Below are 9,398 nucleotides of genomic sequence, written 5' to 3' on the forward strand. Positions count from 1 at the left end.
ATAACTTTAAAAAAAAAATCATTAAAAGGGCATCAAGTGCCTCCTGCAATTTATATTATTATTACATATTTTGGTTTTTAATGATACTCTTATGGTGTAATTGTGATTTGACTGGCTGTAGGGAGAGAAGGATGGGGATGCTTTTGGGTTGGGGGATTCCACAATGACTGCACTACATGCTCATAATGTTTTTTTGAGATGGGTCTGTACCGGACTTATGTATAAGATTACAAAAAAAACGTGCAACACTTACTTTTGCCCAACCAAACACGAAACAATGCGATCATTCGTTCCATCTTCTGTTTACAATCTGTTTTCCTTTCTTATTTCATTTTATATTATTATTATTATTTATTTATTCTTTTTATTTTTTTTTTTTGTATTTAGCTTACTTAATGTGATGACGATGTTGGAGTTGATTATTATCGTTGTTTTTGTTTTATTTTTTATTTTATTTTTTTTTTTTTTTCCACTTTATCGATTGTGTATTGTAGTACTTGTGAGTTTTTTAACTTTAGTCTGGTAGTGAACGTGTTCGAGTTAAGTTACTCTCTAATGGCAAGGTTCTCTTGGGCGTAATGTCGCTAAAAACAGCATACCAACAGTTGGAAAAGCTTTTACTACTGTTTTAAGATTTGTAATTAATTTAAAAGAGAAAGAGTTTTCGCTGGAAAGTGGTTTTCTCACTGAAAATTTAAAAAAAAAAAAACGAAATACTGTTTTTTAGGTGAAATGAAAAAGTTTTCAATAACTTGAAAATGTGACAAAAGTGTTTATTAAAAATCACCCGTTCTTTAAAAATAATACCAATAATAATAATAATAAATAAATAAAAGTAATCGGTCGAGTTAAAATATTCAAAAGTCCAAGTAAATGGGAAAAATGATCTTCAAATACCTTTTAACGTCATTTTTGTAAATAATAAAGACAACATTTTTTTTTTATTAATTCAATGCATGTTTGGAAATGAATTAATACTTATATTCTACTCTTAATATATACCGGTATAGGTTACCGTTTCAAACGTAACTCATCAATAAAGGCAAAAAGATATCTTCGATCCTTAGCTCGATATTCTCTGTTAGCAGATATTCTCTGTTAAGGTAAGAGAATCATCCATCTGAAGCCATAATTATATGCCTCCATTATATATATATGTGCATTCTATATATATCCATTAGCATATGTAAAATGAAAATAATGCAAGATAAGATTAAGGCATTATTCAATGGGTGAAATGGTTGATGTTAAATTCAACCTGTTCCACAAAGAACTCTATAAAAAGATTATAATTTTTTTCCTTTTCTTTATAAAAAACTTAAGGGTAAACACAAGATCATATTGTTATAGGTTAAGGCGGAAAGGTTTGAAATAGTTTCAAACTTAAAGCAATACGCTTAGAGAAAATTTGATTAACTTTTAAACTGGTACAGTCTCAGTACGTGTGTAGAAAGCAAAGTTTGCTGTTATAAGTTCCAATGAGACAACGTAATAGACTTTTTTCTATTTCGTCTTTCGGCTCTTCTCTTTAGTGGGCTTAGTAAGGTAAATAAATGGATCAATAATTACATCAAAGATTCCATCAGCTCCTAACTCAATATCTATATTAGACTTCTCTTAATCACTCCCTTTCGCTAAAGATGTACGGTATAAAAACGCGATTGTCCATACATCTGGGCGGGTGGGAAAGCCATACATTATAGGCTTTGAGAGCTGCTTAAATACTTGCGGTACTGCGAGCTAATAGACAAATTAAGATATGCTAGTAGATTTTATTATGACAATTTCTTTTTGTTTGTAGGTGACGAGGAGGGGAATTTTAAGATGGAAGAATTTTCTTTCGCTATTAAGATTTGGTTAAGACTGAGAATGAAATTTTGTATAAGAAAGACGTTTTAACAACAACAAATTTCTTGAATGGTAACAAGATAGTGTTTAGCGCGGCTTTTAGGCGAACGCTGTAATTATTGACTTGATCGTTATAATGAATGGATTGTGTTATCAAACGATCTTGAATTCCCCGTTTGGCCGGAAACAAAACAAATAGCCCATTGGCCAGTGGTTCTTTAGCGTGGAAAATTTAAAATCTCATCGATTTTTTACAGACTTTCTGGCTGTTTCCTATAAGAAAAAAACTGCGTCATTTTTTAACCCAACATGCTTGTGATTAATTCGACGTAAAATCCTCTTAATAAAGTCGTCTTAGGGCTTAAAAGAAGAAGAGTGTTCTTTTTTTCTAGTACTTTATATTAATATCTATCACTGGAAGATACTATGTACGTAATTTATCATTCTAATTATAATAGTCACGTGCTAGAGACTTTGTAGAGTACATATATTTTGAAAAGTATAAGATTCTGAGTGCGCCCTTCTTTTCTTTCGTTCGCTAGTCTATTCGCTGTAGTTTGAGTGCTTCTAGAAAGGAAAATTTACTACGGTCATAAATCGAGTTTTGATGGCACACTTAATTCATCTATAAGAGAAACCAAACTGTTTAGTTTCCAACTTATACGGTATAATACCTATAAGGTATTAATTTAAAGTAACTTAGAACTTCAGTATACAAATGACAACTACTCGGTCAATTGACATACCATGTTCGCATATTTGCTTTACGCAGTGATTATCGAAGGGTAGTCTATTATTATCAAATACTATTTAAATATGTTCTTCAGTTATATAAAACTGGACAATTTTAAACTTGCAGGAGATTGAGTTTTGCCAGTTACTCTGGCCGTTTCAGTTTATCAATAAAACAAATAAAACTATTGTAATAGGGCAATACCCTACACCATCTCGCTTGATACAACTCTTCATGTATTTCGCTATTAAAATATTACAAATTTGGTTTTATTTTCGTGCAAGACCATACTTTTTATGGGAATCATTCTATAGAACAAGCTTGGTCCAAATTTAGTAAAATTATTTTTTTCACCTATTTTCTTCACCAGCTATTCAGAATTAGTTTGTTGCATATAAAAACTTATATTTCATAAGCATACTTTGATGAGGTTTTGTCCAAAGTAGAGCCCTATCTGGTTCAACTTTGGTATGTTTATTTGTAAATCAAATTATACTATCATAGGCTAGTTTTCACTACAAAATATTGCAAATTACATCATTTTGCTTGCTCTTCATAAGATTGGGTCAATGGGAGGAAGTTCAAATATTTTACGTCAATTAAGTACTTCGAAATACTATTATATAGCAATTATTTTTCAAGAAATTTTGAAAATTAAAAAGTTGTTTGTAAGTTATATGACTTTTTCAAAATAAGTTTTTATATTGAGAGTGGTCGTAAAAACGATCCCGTCTAATCAATTTCCGATCAGCTATGTTCATACGTGAAAACATGTCAGTTAGAAATTACGATCTTCAAATTAAATACAGAAATACATGAATGACACCAGGCAGACAGGCTGATAAGCAGACAGATAAATTTAAATCGGTTTACGAAATGATTCTAAATAGATCGTTATAATAGAAGGGGAGTGCGCCTACTTTGAGTTAGTTGTTAAGTGGGTGTTGCACACATACATTTACACAATTTTAATATACCCTGTACGATGTGGTGGTGTATGGTATAAAAAGAAATAGCTGATGAGACTGTACTAGATAGATACTTTGCGGAATTTCCGATTCGTTCTATTGATATGGGAGACGAGATATCACTCACTACCAATGGTTATAAAAACATTCAATGCTATAAAACATTTATGAATCAATTTTTAATCCACGTACAGATTATTCATTTCATTATTATTAATCATGTCTCAATAAATGTTTCTTAAGTTAAATCCCATGAAAAACCGTATGAAACAGAAAGAGATCTCAGCTAAATGAATAAATATTTTAACGAAAAGTTGAAAACAAAATAGACTTTAGAAAAACATTTTAAATTAAGGGCAAAAAAAGAAAAAGATGAACAAAACAAATGTAAAAGCTGCGAAAATACCTTAAGGCGAATCTTTTATAGTCATTAGATTAGGTTAATGGATAAAAAATATTAAGCGCCATAAGAAATATATGTATAAAAATTTTGATCTAGTAGGCCTTCGCCTAATCTATGTTTTAGACGATCTAATATAAGCAAATTCGCAGATCGTGTCAGTTAAACCGACAGAGCAAAATAAAAAATTTAATTTATCCCTAATAAATTTATTGGATGTTTTTAGACGAATTCTCCGCTTACTGCGGGTAGTAAGTTTTTAAAAGTAATTTATTGTACTTTCTTACTTTTTAAAGATTCTCGCCATTTGCGCAAGGGAATCGTTTTCATCTTCCCGACTATTTATGGTACAGGTTATATGCGGACGTATTGCAACAGCCAGAAGGAATTGAGATAGACCCACCCTGTTATTATACTGCTTACACTTTCTGAATCGATCTACGCTTGTCTCCTGACAAATGCAATCCGCCTGTCTTTCTGGTCTATCCTTCTGGATATAAATCTGTTTGTAGAGACTCCAATGAAAAGCAAACCGTTCTATAGCGACAAAGTCTAATTCGTAGTTTTTTATGACGGAAGTAACGGGATAATAATAAAATCTTTGACAAGCAATTTAAGTTTGCTAAATTTGGATCATGGTGGTTAATGTTTCGAACACCTGCCTATCAATCCAAAAGCTTTTATTAAAAGTATGTTAGTTATCTGTGTGTTATCACGAAAATCAATTATTGACTACATTAGGCAAAATGATTTAAGGTATCTAACTGTCGACCTTGCCAAACTATAGAGTTCTCGTTTTTAAATTTCACTTAAGAAAATATCTGTCGAGCGTTAGATTTCCATTTGCTTGGTTGGTTCAATAACCTAATTAAAGTGACCCAAAACGTGACCAAAAGTGTAGGGAATCTGTGATCTGTATTTCTATTTATTATCGACATATTTGCCTCTGCTGCTGCCTTTAGAGATAGATGAATAAATGAGAAGGCAAACACGATTTATTGTATAGCTCAAGTGAATTAAGAATTGAAAAAAAATTGATTGATTACGAATGAAATGAAAAAACCAATATATTCATCTGTTATGGCGATGGTGGAGATGATATAAATATGTATATATATGAAAATGTGAGAAATTTTCTATTTAATTGATATGAGTTTTATATTTTTTTGCAAAGATTTCTTTTAAATACTGGCAACAATGATGCTAATACTGTAAAAATATAAAAAAAAAAAACCAAAAAAATTCCTTTTAAAAAATTAAAGGCGTGTCTCTGAAAAATAAAAGAGAAGAGAGAAAAATAATTCATTTAAATGTATTAATAAATAAAAAAGTAAATAAATAAATAAGCAGATGCAAGTCGTTACACCAATATGATGTGCTGAACAATGTGAAAGAAATTGAAATTAAAAAGTTATTAAAATAAAAAAAAAAAACCGGCATCTAATGATTTATCGAACTGTGGATTAAACTTGAGCAAAGAAACAAACGAAATAAATAAAATGTAAGTCCTATTCATAAATGATTTTTTTTGCCGTATATTTTTAAAATTGCTTTTAAACTATTTAAAGACATTTAATCTTACCGTAGACACATGCGTAAAATAAACAGTAATTTCCTCCAACAGACAATAATAAAATGCGATATTAAATGGTAATTTTAAACTTAAATGAATTTTATGAATCACTTCTACAGACCTTCATTTCGTGTGTATATAATGTACCATAGAATTGCATACGTCGATTGATAAAACGAATTTTTCTCTTTTGTTTCTTTTTTTAAGTTTTGTTTTTGCTATCGGCTCTCATTTATTAAATGAAAGTATGTCGATAATGACCGGCTAATTAATTTTACTGTCGTTTTACCATCCAAAATGGAGTGTTAACAAGTTGATTGAGTGGCGAACAAATTCTATATGAGATTATCAAATAATAAATTATAAATAAGAAATTAAAGAATGATCATTTGTTTGTAAAAAAATCAAAAGCAAAGCTTAGAATTAACTTTTTATACATTAGCTGCAGCATATTGTTACGAAAATGCGATATGTGATCATTTGAGTTCCCATTAAAATTAGTCGACTTTCTAACAAACAAAATTCTAAAGAGATGGGAAAACCAAGTACATATTCATGGCGTTTTACCTGCGACATGCAGCTGGCGAATAGATTAACAATAATTCGCAGAAATTTGGTGGAAGAACCTATTAACGGGTTAAAAAGGTCGCGATAGATTTAAGTAATGGTAAGTTGCTTGTAAAAGGGTATTTAAGCAGAATATTTGCGGAAGGCAAAAATCAGAAAAAGGAGTCGGAGAATGAGCCGAAAGTGAAGCGTGCGAGTCGAGTCAAGAAAGTTGATTTGCAATATTCTAACAGACAAGGCCAGAACGAGAAATAAAGTGTTGTACATATAAATTCCTATAAATAATTTGTAAATAAAACCTTATATTATCCTAAAAATCGCAATTCAGTGGTACTGATTACGCACACCCGCTCTTAAGAACCATTTGGTCGCTCTTTTCTGTGTTTTTGGTAAAACTAATAATGCGGCTTTAACATGACGATGTGGCAAATTTTTAATCTAGCAAGACAATCGGGTTTGAGGTCTTGTCCAAGGCTAATTGGCAAAATGATCGTAAACAACGTTCGTAAAGATTAGCAATTTGGAATGTCCCAAACGTGCTTAGACATGCATATAATGAAACTGCTGGTTAATTTTTATTATTAATAAAATGAAAAATTTCACTTTTTTATATATTGTTTTTACTCTCTGCAAAACAGTATTTGATATCTTACATTTGCTTACGTTCGTAGCAGCGTATATCAATTCTTGTTTTTTTTTCATATATATAAAAAATTTCTTCGCTATTATTTGTCGTGGTAAGAGTGTGGCGTGAGGGAAACTAAAGGCATAAATAAAGTTTGACACGGTGAATATTTTAAGATTCCGATATCAACTTAAATGCGTATGTCGTGTGGCTTTTGAAATATATTTCAGATGCCGAAAAATATATCGACCCTAACAGTGAGACACATTTAGTTGTATTTTTTCTTATGTGTCTATAAGTTGCTTGTCTAGTCTTGGTAAGCATAAATCGCGGATTCAATTTAGCCATGTCTGTTTATTTGTCTGTTTGCCACATTAAATAACAATTATGAGTTCCTTATTTGGTCTAGAAAAACCATTTTGGTCTGAAATGTTTTCTACGTCGCTGGCATCTGATTTTATCCGCCTATGAACAAAGAACAAGAAGGCTCCACCCACAATCACCAAAAAAACGTATAATATTCCATTGTTTCCAAATTTTGCTCTTAAAATTGAACAGTTTTCAGGTTAGAGCTCTTAAGTCGGTTTTCAATTTTTTTTCTCTATCTCTCTCTCTCTCTCTCTCTCTCTCTCTCTCTCTCTCTCTCTCTCTAAATAACTGAGAAGAAGATATTGACAGAATATACGCCTTTCCCTCCACCATACTCAATGTTCGTTCAGTCCGCAGTTTTTCATAGTAGCTCGACTACAGAAGGAAATAGATCTATTTTGAAGAGAAAGAATTCCTGTTTGCGACTTTTTTTTTATACATATCACTGAAGGATGATAAGTATATTCATATTGCCAAAAGCTTTACCAGAAAAGTTTCAGAGTTAGTTTGTGTAATTTCTGTTGTAAACATTCTTCTGGCTGCAAAACTGAAACTATCGAGTTAAAATTTGGCAGAAACATTAGGTCTTGCACGCAGGTTGGCATTGAAAATGAGCCAAATTTGTCGAAAGACACGCCTACAGAACTATGTAAACTGGAAGCGCCTCTGTTTTGCAAAAGGAATAGAAAATTGATTTTTTGCCCATTACATTGGAAGTACAAATTTCTGTAAATCTTGTTCCATTCATTACAGACAATGACGTATGTCGCCTGAATAGAACCTTTTTCTTATGTATTACTGTCCTACACGCTGAGTATCGTCCCTCCAGACTTTATGGCAAGGCACTTAGTATGCTTACGACAGAGATTGTAGTTCATTAGAATATGTATAGTAGAATATTGATTCGCATAAATAGCAGAATTGTTTTGAATATGCATGTGATTTGGCTGTCAGTCCGTCTTCTAAAATCATGATGACTTTAAAACTTGTCTAGACAACCGAATTTTGTTTCAATATCTTTCATGGTACTCTCGTCAGATTGATAGTCATATTGTGAGCAAAATTACAGAGCCGCCAGTTTGCGTTACTTAACAACTTTGTTTCATAACAAAATTGATATTAAAGTGTTTTATTCTGACTATTCCATCGGATTATCAAAATTTATAAAGAGTCTAAAAAACCGTAATAAGAAAGAAGCAGAAGCAGTTTTATGACTAGTTATCTCCCACACCGTCAGACATATGTTCTTAAGTGGGAAAATCAGTTCACTGGTTCACTCATAATTACCAAAAAACTGTATAAATAAAGTCAATGGTGTCGATACGGTTGGTGGATCGTATCATCATATACAAAGCTGGAACTATAAATATACAATGCATGTAGCTATGTGAACTAAAAGAATCTTCACTCTATGCTGCGATCAAATGTGATAGTGGCTATTAAAAGATTCGGCCAAATTGGAATAAAACTTCTATTCTTTTAACATATCTGCTTACCAAAGTGTCCGCATTTTTTATATAAATAAATGGTAATAACGGCTTCTACCGTATTTCCGTGGATCGATTACATCAAGTTTACCTTACTAGTCAAACCGATATCTATCGATAACGTTAATAAAAGATCGAAGTGCTGAAAGTCTTGCCTCTGCACGGTATTGTTCAAAATCACATTGTGGATTATGATAAAATTTAAACATGGGCAAATATAGGATGGATTTGATCACATTTAGAGACTCACTTCATGCGACTTTTTTTTCACCTTACATAAATCTAGCAAGTGGGCGCAGAAAGTGACAATTTTTCTCCTAAAATCGAATCAAAATATGACGCAATGACTTTCATTACTTTTCATAAAACTTCTGCTATCAAACGTGTGCCTTATATGAACGATAAATAAATTCTGAAAAATTGAATACGTAGTACATAATATACTAGTGGAGGTAAAGCAACGAAAAGAAATGCTTCCTTAATGAATAATTTTATGTACATCTCATATAAGAAAAAAAGGTTAAAAAATAGTTTAGAGATACGATCTACGAACCTCTTTTTGCAATTATTAAGTTTTTTCTTCCCTTCGTTTCGGCTCTTTACTCAGGAGAAATATTTTACGAAATCCTACAGCACAATACAATAAAATACACATGCATAGTTAACCAGTTATAAAAAAGATTCTTGATTTCGTAGAGAATGTTCTTTCTCGAGAATTTCCTCCAAAACGTCGTAACATAAACACGTACTTTATAAATATTTGCTTAGAAATTGTGACGCGTATTATGGTTTTGTATTTTATAAAACAAATAATGTCAATATAAATTA

General features: G+C 31.4%; 1 long non-coding RNA gene across 1 annotated transcript; it reads left to right on the top strand.

Moving 5' to 3' along the window:
• The first annotated feature begins 825 nt into the window (after positions 1-825).
• LOC119638001 lies at positions 826-5,161 on the top strand. Its single transcript, XR_005247362.1, has 2 exons — positions 826-1,103; positions 5,124-5,161. It is a non-coding gene; the product is annotated as an uncharacterized LOC119638001 (long non-coding RNA).
• The last annotated feature ends 4,237 nt before the right edge of the window (positions 5,162-9,398 follow it).

This window comes from Glossina fuscipes, unplaced genomic scaffold, assembly GCF_014805625.2.
Source record: "Glossina fuscipes isolate IAEA_lab_2018 unplaced genomic scaffold, Yale_Gfus_2 61, whole genome shotgun sequence".
Classification (NCBI taxonomy): Eukaryota; Metazoa; Arthropoda; class Insecta; order Diptera; family Glossinidae; genus Glossina; species Glossina fuscipes.